This window comes from Myotis lucifugus, unplaced genomic scaffold (assembly GCF_000147115.1).
Source record: "Myotis lucifugus unplaced genomic scaffold, Myoluc2.0 scaffold_6271, whole genome shotgun sequence".
NCBI classification, from domain to species: Eukaryota; Metazoa; Chordata; class Mammalia; order Chiroptera; family Vespertilionidae; genus Myotis; species Myotis lucifugus.
This window is the reverse complement of record NW_005877319.1, coordinates 1-8786: the sequence shown is the minus strand read 5'-3', so window position 1 is coordinate 8786 and position 8786 is coordinate 1. Positions and strand designations below refer to the sequence as shown.

General features: G+C 37.4%; 1 pseudogene; it reads left to right on the top strand.

Moving 5' to 3' along the window:
• The first annotated feature begins 1389 nt into the window (after positions 1 to 1389).
• On the top strand, positions 1390 to 6083 carry LOC102439328 (annotated as a pseudogene).
• Positions 6084 to 8786: the final 2703 nt, after the last annotated feature.

The following is an 8786-nucleotide window of genomic DNA, read 5'->3' as shown; positions in this document are numbered from 1 at the left end:
TTCGATTCCGGTCAAAGGCATGTACTTTGGTTGTGGGCACATCCCCAGTAGGGGGTGTGCAGGAGGCAGCTGATCGATGTTTCTCTCTCATCGATGTTTCTAACTCTCCCTCTCCCTTCCTCGCTGTAAAAATCAATAAAATATGATTTAAAAAAAGAAAAAAAGTAGATAAAATGGATTTTATCAAAAAACAAAACAAAAAACAAACACCAAACTTTTGTGCTTTAAAGAATACAATCAATAAAGTAAAACTATAATATATTGAATGGAGCACAATGATTATTTATCTTATATCTTATAATGGACTAATATTCAGAATTGATAAAACACTTCTAAAACTCAGCAACAACAACACAAATACAAACAACCCAATTCAAAAGTACGCTAAGGATTTGAATAGTCCTTCCTCCAAAGAGGAGATACAAATGGCTGATAAGGACATGAAAAGATGTTCAGCTATTAGCGAAGTTCAAGTCAAAAGTACAATGAGATAACACTGCACACCTATTAGGTTGGCTACTAGGAACATACATGCGTGCGCGCGCACACACACACGTAATCACCGGTATTGGTAAGGATGTGGTGAAATTAGAACCCTAATTTCTGCATTGCTGGTAGAGATGTAAAATGGTAGTCAGTGTTGAAAACAGTTTGGCAGTTCTCAAAATGTTATACTACTGTACAACCCATCAATATATATTCCTAGTTATATATCCAAAATAATTGAAAGCAGGGATTTGAACAGATATGTGTATACCATTGTTCACAGCAGCACTAATCACAATAGCTAAAAGGTGGATACAACCCACTGTCCATCAACAAATGAATGGATAAAAGATATATCACTCAGCTGTAAAAAGGAATGACATTTTGATATATGAATGGGCCTTAGAAACATTATGTTTACTGAAATAAGTTAGACATAGAAGGAAAACTATTATATAATTTTGCTTATCTGATATAACTAGAATTTACAAATTCCTAGAAAAAAATAGAAAAAAGCTTACCTAGATATGGGGATAAGGGGATGTTATTGTTTAATGGGTATAGAGATGTTGGGGATGATGAAAAGGTTAGATATGGTGATGTTTATAGAATAATGTGAATATATTTAATGCAACTCAATTGTACTTATGAATGGTTAAAGTAATAATTACTGTATTATGCGTATTGTGAAACATTTGGCAGACATACATATTCTAGTAACTATGACATTAACAGCAATAACAGCAAAATAACAATAACAATGGCCATTTCTGAGTACCTTCCAGAAATTGGTCACTGGAAAGTGCAAGGCAGTTGCCACTTATTCTTTCTATTCCACAAACCATCAGTGGTAGAAAGGGCAGGTATTATGAGCTGATGTTTAAAGGTTTACTTCTCTTTCAGGCCATGGAGTTAGTGCTAAGGAGATTTGCCACTCGCCCAGAGCACAGGACCTCAGATAGTACATTCTTGCTGTTCCTGTCTCATGGCCTCCGGGATACAATCTGTGGGACTCAGAATAGCGATAAAAACCCAGATGTGCAACCTTATGACACCATATTCCAGATTTTCAACAATCGCAACTGCTGCCATCTACAGGACAAGCCCAAGGTCATCATTGTCCAGGCCTGCAGAGGTGGTGAGTTCTGATGGGGTAGAGAGGTCAGGGAGGTGTGTATCATGCACGGTTTGCCTGGGTGTTTTATATCTAGTGAAAATAACCCTGAACCCACCTTACATGCAATTATACCTAATATAAAGAATACCTAGTGACAACAACAGAGAAATTGATATACAAATAAATATAGATGCTATTCATTCTCAGTGGACCATAGCAAGTGATGATGATATTAATGCTAACTCTAAATTGTCTTTATGTGGGACTATTAAAATTGTAACATATAAATGACTTCAATTTCAACATTTATGAATCAAAATTTTGTTAGCTCTGGCTGGATGAAAGAAGGTGAAGTGATTAAGAAAAAAATAAAAATATTATATAACACATAGATACAGACAATAGCGCAGTGATGGTCAGAGGGAAAGGGGGTGGGAGTAGGTGGAGGTGGGCAAAGAGACTTTGCTTGGGGCGATGGGAGCACAATGCAATGTGCTAATGACGTTTTGTTGAGTTGTACACTAGAAACCTGCATGGTTTTGTGAACCAACTTTACCACAATAAACTCAATTAAAAGTGAATTTTACTGTATGTAAAACCTCAATTAACAAAAAAACAAGTAATTATGACAATTCTCTTATATTTTAATTCAAACTTTAAAGTGATATTTATGTCACTTTAATATATATATATATCACTTGGGGAATGGCTTAGAAGGGATAAGTAGCAATGGGAAAGGAAAGGAAAAATGTGTTTTAGAATCCTATGTCTGTTATTGAATTAAGCAGATATTTCCTTCCTTGTCATTGCAATGTTATTTTACTGTCATTAAACCAAAAACTGGTTACTTAGGAATAGTCAATAGTGTTTTATAGCATCATTACGCTCCCTGATCAATCGGTACATTTCAGGTCTAGATGGTAGTTGCTATTGACATCCTGTTAAATGGGAGTAGAGATAATGTTTTGTTAGGCCTTTACTGTGTGTGTGTGTGTGTGTGTGTGCACGCACACGTGTGCACGCACAATTAATTAGAACACCTTCATTAAGGGCATCCTATTTATTTAGTTGTCAAAGGATTGCTAGCATGGGCTTAGCAGTGAGGAATATAACAGGTGGTGTCCCCTCAGCAAACCCTGGAGAGGTGTGGGTCAGTGACTCTCCAGTGGCCTCAGCAGACAGCTCTGCAGAGTGTCCAGAGGACTTGAAGGATGATGGTGTCCACAAGACCCATGTGGAGAAGGATTTTGTTGGATTCTGCTCCTCAACACCACCTATGTGTCTTTCATTTGTAGGCGAGGTTTCATAGGGATGAGGACTGCCTGCCATCATAATTTGGCTCAATATTCCAGGAAAAAACACAGGCTAAAAGTCTTTGGGGAGAATTTATAAAGGAAAGAAGAACGCATCAAAGTTTCTGAAGCCTTCTTTCATAGCTTCCTAAGGCTGTCCAGTCTCCCTCGGTTCTACATCCACCCAGATGCTAGTATTGCATATACTATAAGTGATCAGTCAGTAGGCACACAGCAATATTGATATAGTGAGTCTATTGTGCAAAATAGCATTGTTTTCACTGCTGAAGAAAGTATTAAAAGAAAAAGAGGGCCGAAACCGGTTTGGCTCAGTGGATAGAGCGTCGGCCTGTGGACTGGAGGGTCCCGGGTTCAATTCCGGTCAAGGGCATGTACCTGGGTTGCGGGCACATCCCCAGTGGGAGGTGTGCGGGAGGCGGCTGATCGATGTTTCTCTCTCGTCGGTGTTTCTGACTCTCTATCTCTCTCCCTTCCTCTCTGTAAAAAATCAATAAAATATATTTAAAAAAAAAAAGAAAAAAGAAAAAGAGGGTGTGCACTCCTTTGCAGAAAGCATATTTTCTAGTTTGGAAAACAAGAAATCGAGCTATAAAATGCTGTTAAAAGATCATTAAAATATTAGCAGTACATGGTAAAGTGATATTGCAATGTGGGGTAGTAATGAGGTTTAAAGAATTAATTCTCTGTAAAATTTGGAGATTAAACCCTTATCTGAAATATCATTGGCAAATATGTTCTCCCATGCAGTGGGCTTTCTTGTTTTGTTGATGGTTTCTTTTGCTGTGCAGAACCTTTTTATTTTGATTTAGTCCCATTTGTTTATTTTCTCCTTAGTCTCCATTGCCCTAGGAGCTGTGTCTGTAAAGATATTGCTACAAGCCAAACGGGTTTGGCTCAGTGGATAGAGTGTTGGCCTGCGGACTGAAGGTTCCCAGGTTCGATTCCGGTCAAGGACATGTACCTTGGTTGCGGGCACATCCCCAGTGGGGGACATGCAGAAGGCAGCTGGTCAATCTCTCTCATCAATGTTTATAACTCTCTATCCCTCTCCCTTCTTCTCTGTAAAAAATCAATAAAATATATTTTTTTAAAAAGATATTGCTACGACATATGTCTGCTGTTTTGCTGCCTATGGAGTCTTAAAGGATTTTTATGGTTTTCTGTCTTACATTTATAACAAAAGGAAAATAAATGATCCAATAAAAAAATGGGCAAAGATCTAAATAGATATTTTTTGAAAGAGGACATACAGAAGGCCCAGAGACATATGAAAACATGCTCAAAGTCACTAATCATCCGAGAGATGTAAATCAAAACAACAATGAGATACCATTTCAAACCTGTCAGAATGGCTATCATTAACAAACGACAAGTGCTGGTGAGGATGTGGAGAAAAAGGAATCCTCGTGCACTGCTGGTGGGAATGCAGACTGGTGCAGCCTCTGTGGAAAACAGTTTGGCGTTTCCTCAAAAAGTTAAAAATGGAACTCCCATTTGACCCAGAAATCCCACTTCTAGGACTATCTCCCAAGAAACCAGAAACACCAATCAGAAAGGATATATACACCCCTATGTTCATAGCAGCACAATTTATAATAGCTAAGACTTGGAAACAACATAAGTGCCCATCAGCAGATGAGTGGATTAAAAAACAGTGGTACATCTACACAATGGAATATTACACTGCTATAAAAAAGAAGGAACTTTTACCATTTACAACAGCATGGATGGAACTGGAGAACATTATGCTAAGTGAAATAAGCCAGTCAGAGAAAGATAATTATCACATGATCTCACTCATACATGGGATGTAATGATCAACATAATTGAAAGGCAGGGGAAGGGAGGGGGTTAGAGAGCAACCAAAGGACTTGTATGCATGCATATGAGCATAACCAATGGACACAGACACTGGGGCAGTGGGGGCTTGCCCAGGGTGGGAATGGCTGGTGGGGTGGTTAATTGGGGAAAAAAGAGACATATGTAAAACTTTAGACAATAAAAGAAATTATTTTAAAAAAGGAATTCCCAAAATCATCATATTTAAGGTGGTATAGTTTTAAAAAGAAGATAGTGTAAGTAGAAAGAAGAGAATTCTCAGGCCTGTACAAAGGCAGATAGAATTTCTAAAATGTTGAAGCAAAATCTTAGTCTTATTTAATATGTTTTATTTAATTTATTAAAACATGTATATCTATATATCTATATCTATAGATTAGATTATATATATTTATATATGATATAGATTATATAGATAGAGATAGATATAGACATAGATATGTTCTAGCACATCTCTATCAGCTAAATATTATTATTTCATTCACCCAAAAAAAGGAATCTAAAGCTCACAAAAATCATAACAATTGCCTGAACAAACACTAGTAGTACTCAGATATGAACCCAAGTTCATTTGAGTATAAAGTTTAGGCTATTTTAGCAAACTCGACAAAAAACAATATAAAAACTATATTATTTAAACATTTGGACCCTTCTAGAGTCAGAAACATGTAGACTTTTGTGCCCAGGCATGGCCTACTGAAATATCAGAATACAGACATCTTAGCAAAAGCTGTGTCTGCCCCTGCATGACTGACCTAGGAATTGAATCACCCAGTATTAACTAAGAGAGAGCATCCTTGGGTTTCCTGCTGGCTGGCCTTTTATTGGAAGAGGGCATTCATGGTGTAGTATTGAAGCATCTTCTGAGCCAGACAGATGTGGGTTCAATAATTGTCTTCAATTTGTAGCTCGTAGGCCTTAAAAAAATTAAGATTAAGTGAGAAAATACTTGCTGGGAAATAAGATCTAAACATATTGATTTTAGATTTTGAAGCATAGAACTGTGGCTCTGGAACTCTATTTTCTCATGCTATAACCCTTGCATGTCATTTATGGTTCAATCTAAGTCCATCATGTCACTTTGTATATAAAGTCAAGCCCAGAAATCTAAGTCTTTATTTTTCTTACATGTATAGGTCTGTCTGTAGGTATTTACAATTTATTACCTCTTTGTAAGGATGAAGGCTACAACTCAAAATTTAGCATTTACTTTATTCACAGATAATGTTTCTTAGAGAAGAGCAAGTGGTTCTCTCTTCATCAAACAACTTATAAATTATATTCAAGAATATTCTAGGCATTATCACCTGACAAAAATATTTGTGATGGTAAGTAGCATATTATCTGTCACAGTATTCATTTATTCATAGAAGTAAAAAATTTATAGAAGAAATAACCCAGCTGCATATTTTATACAAATGACAGAATATTATTCACACTGTAGCACACCTTGTTTTTTAATTATTTCCAAAGTACTAAGCTCTAGTAACAAAGAAAGTTAATATATGTTAATATTCAAAATATTAAAAACATGGGAGATAAGGATGAGATAAAAAATATTAAGTACAGAACATTATAGAAAATGAATATGACCTATGGGGATAACATGTGGTAGGGAATAATATTTACTTACACATGTCAACTTACTATCTTGAGTGAGTTTCCAGGCTACTGCATATGGAGGCAGAAATAAGACAGAGCCTGGTGGACTCCCACAATTGAAGAGAGAGAGCTGACAATCCAGGGAGAACAAGGTGGCTAGAGTTCACAGAACAGAATACCAAAGAAGAGAGACCTACACAAAGAGAGAACCCTGGAGTATGCTCAGTGTGTGTGTGTGTGTGTGTGTGTGTGTGTGTGTGTGTGAACTGCTGAGTAAGAGGAAATAGCTATCCTAAGGGACTACAGGGAAAAATACTATAAAATACTATGGTGCCCATACAAAGCCAGGAATAGTGCCTATGGCCACTAGCCAGACTGGAAAAATATCATAATTTGCCTGCAAACTACTCAGAAGGGTCTTACCTAAGTTGTAGGGAATCAAGGACTCTGAAATAAATAATTCTCTGGTTCTTCCCAACAGATCAAAAACCAACACATAAGATCAAAATGTCCCCAAGAATATATACAAAAGCACTTGAAAATATAAATTTTCCAAATATATGACATCCAATAAAAATTACCAGGGATGCCCTGACCGGTTTGGCTCAGTGGATAGAGTGTTGGCCTGCAGACCGAAGGGTCCTGGGTTCGATTCCGGTCAAGGGCATGTACCTTGGTTGCGGGCATATTCCCAGTGAGGGGTGTGCAAGAGGCAGCTGATCGATGTTCCTCTCTCATCAATGTTTCTAAATCTCTATCCCTCTCCCTTCCTCGCTGTAAAAAAATCAATAAAATATATTTTTAAAAAATTACCAGGGATGTAAAGAATCAGGAAAATAAAACACACTATCAGCAGAATAATCAAAACTGAATCATAACTGGTACAGATACTAAGATTGACAAGAAGAACAATAAATAATATTAAATATATCTAATAATTAAGTGGAGGCATGGAAGATATTAAAAAATCTAAATCGTATTTTGAAATAGATAAACTAGAATGTGTAAGCTGAAAAATAAACTGATTAGATCATTAGCTGATTAGATATTGTAAAAATAAAAAATAACGAACTTGAAGAAACTATACAAGATGAAGCACAGCAAACAACAAAAATACAATTAAAAAATAAACAAAGCATCAGTGAACTGTGAGATCAATTGAAAAGGCCTATGTTACATAGACGTCCCAAAAGGGAAGGGACAAAACAATATTTGAAGAAATAATAGCCAAATTTTCTCCAAATGTAATAAAATCTATAAATCTATCGATTAAAGAAGGGTAACAAACCTCAAGTATTAAAAATGTAGAGTAAATACAACAGACTCATATTAGTCTAAACTATTGGCAAAAAAGTGAAGAGAAAAAAGAAACAAACTATATGTAGAGAAAAAGAGTAAAGAGTGTAGCAGGTTTAATTATCAGAAACAATTCATGCTAGAAAACAGTAGTGAAAGACAAAGAAAGTCATCCTAAAATTCTAAGTGCAGTAAACATAAAATTATTTTTCATAAACAAAGGCAATGTAAAGACTTTTCAGCCATACAGAAGCTGAAATATCCCATCACCAGCAGAGCTGCACTATAAGAAATGTTAATGGAAGTCAGTCAGCAGAAGAAAATGATACCATATGAAAATATAGGTCCACAGAAAAGAATGGAAATACTGGAAATAGTAACTACAAGGACAATTAAGTATACATTTTCTTTTAAAAAACACTCTTTAAGGGAAAATTTGATGATTTAAACAAAAATAGTAACACCTGTTGTGAGATGACAAGTTAAAGTTATCTACACCAATAAAAGACAAACATGCAAATTGACCATACCTTTGCTATGCCTTAAGCCACGCCCACCAGCCAATCAGAGCAACTACATGCAAATTAACCCAACCAAGATGGCAGCCTGCAGCCACGAAGCTGGAGCGAGCAGGAGGCTTGGTTGCCCCAATGATGGAGGAAGCCAAGCTTCCTGCCTGCTGCGGTGGCTCTGAGACCCACTCAAAGCAACAAAGTTTCAATTATAGAAGGTAAATAAACTCCAGATACCTGCTTTCAGCCAGCCATGGCCACAGAGCTGGAGCAAGCAGGAGGCTTGGTTGCTCCAGTGATGGAAGAAACCAAGCTTCCCCCGGCCGGCTGTAGCCTCTGCAAAAGGCAACCAAGTTTCAATTATAGAAGGTAAATAAATCCCAGAATAAAAAAAAAAGGAGAGGCTAGGAGCTTCCATCTCCAGGGGACCTTGGCCAGCCTGAAAATGGCCTTCAGCCCCTCACCCAGACTGGCCAGGCACCCCAGTGGGGACCCCCCACCCTAAAGGGGGTGTGGCCAGCCTGAAAACAGCCATCAGCCTCTCACCTAGGCTGGCCAAACCTCCATGGGGTGAGGGTCCCCACTGGGGGAAGCTTGACCAGCCTGCAAACAGGCATCAGC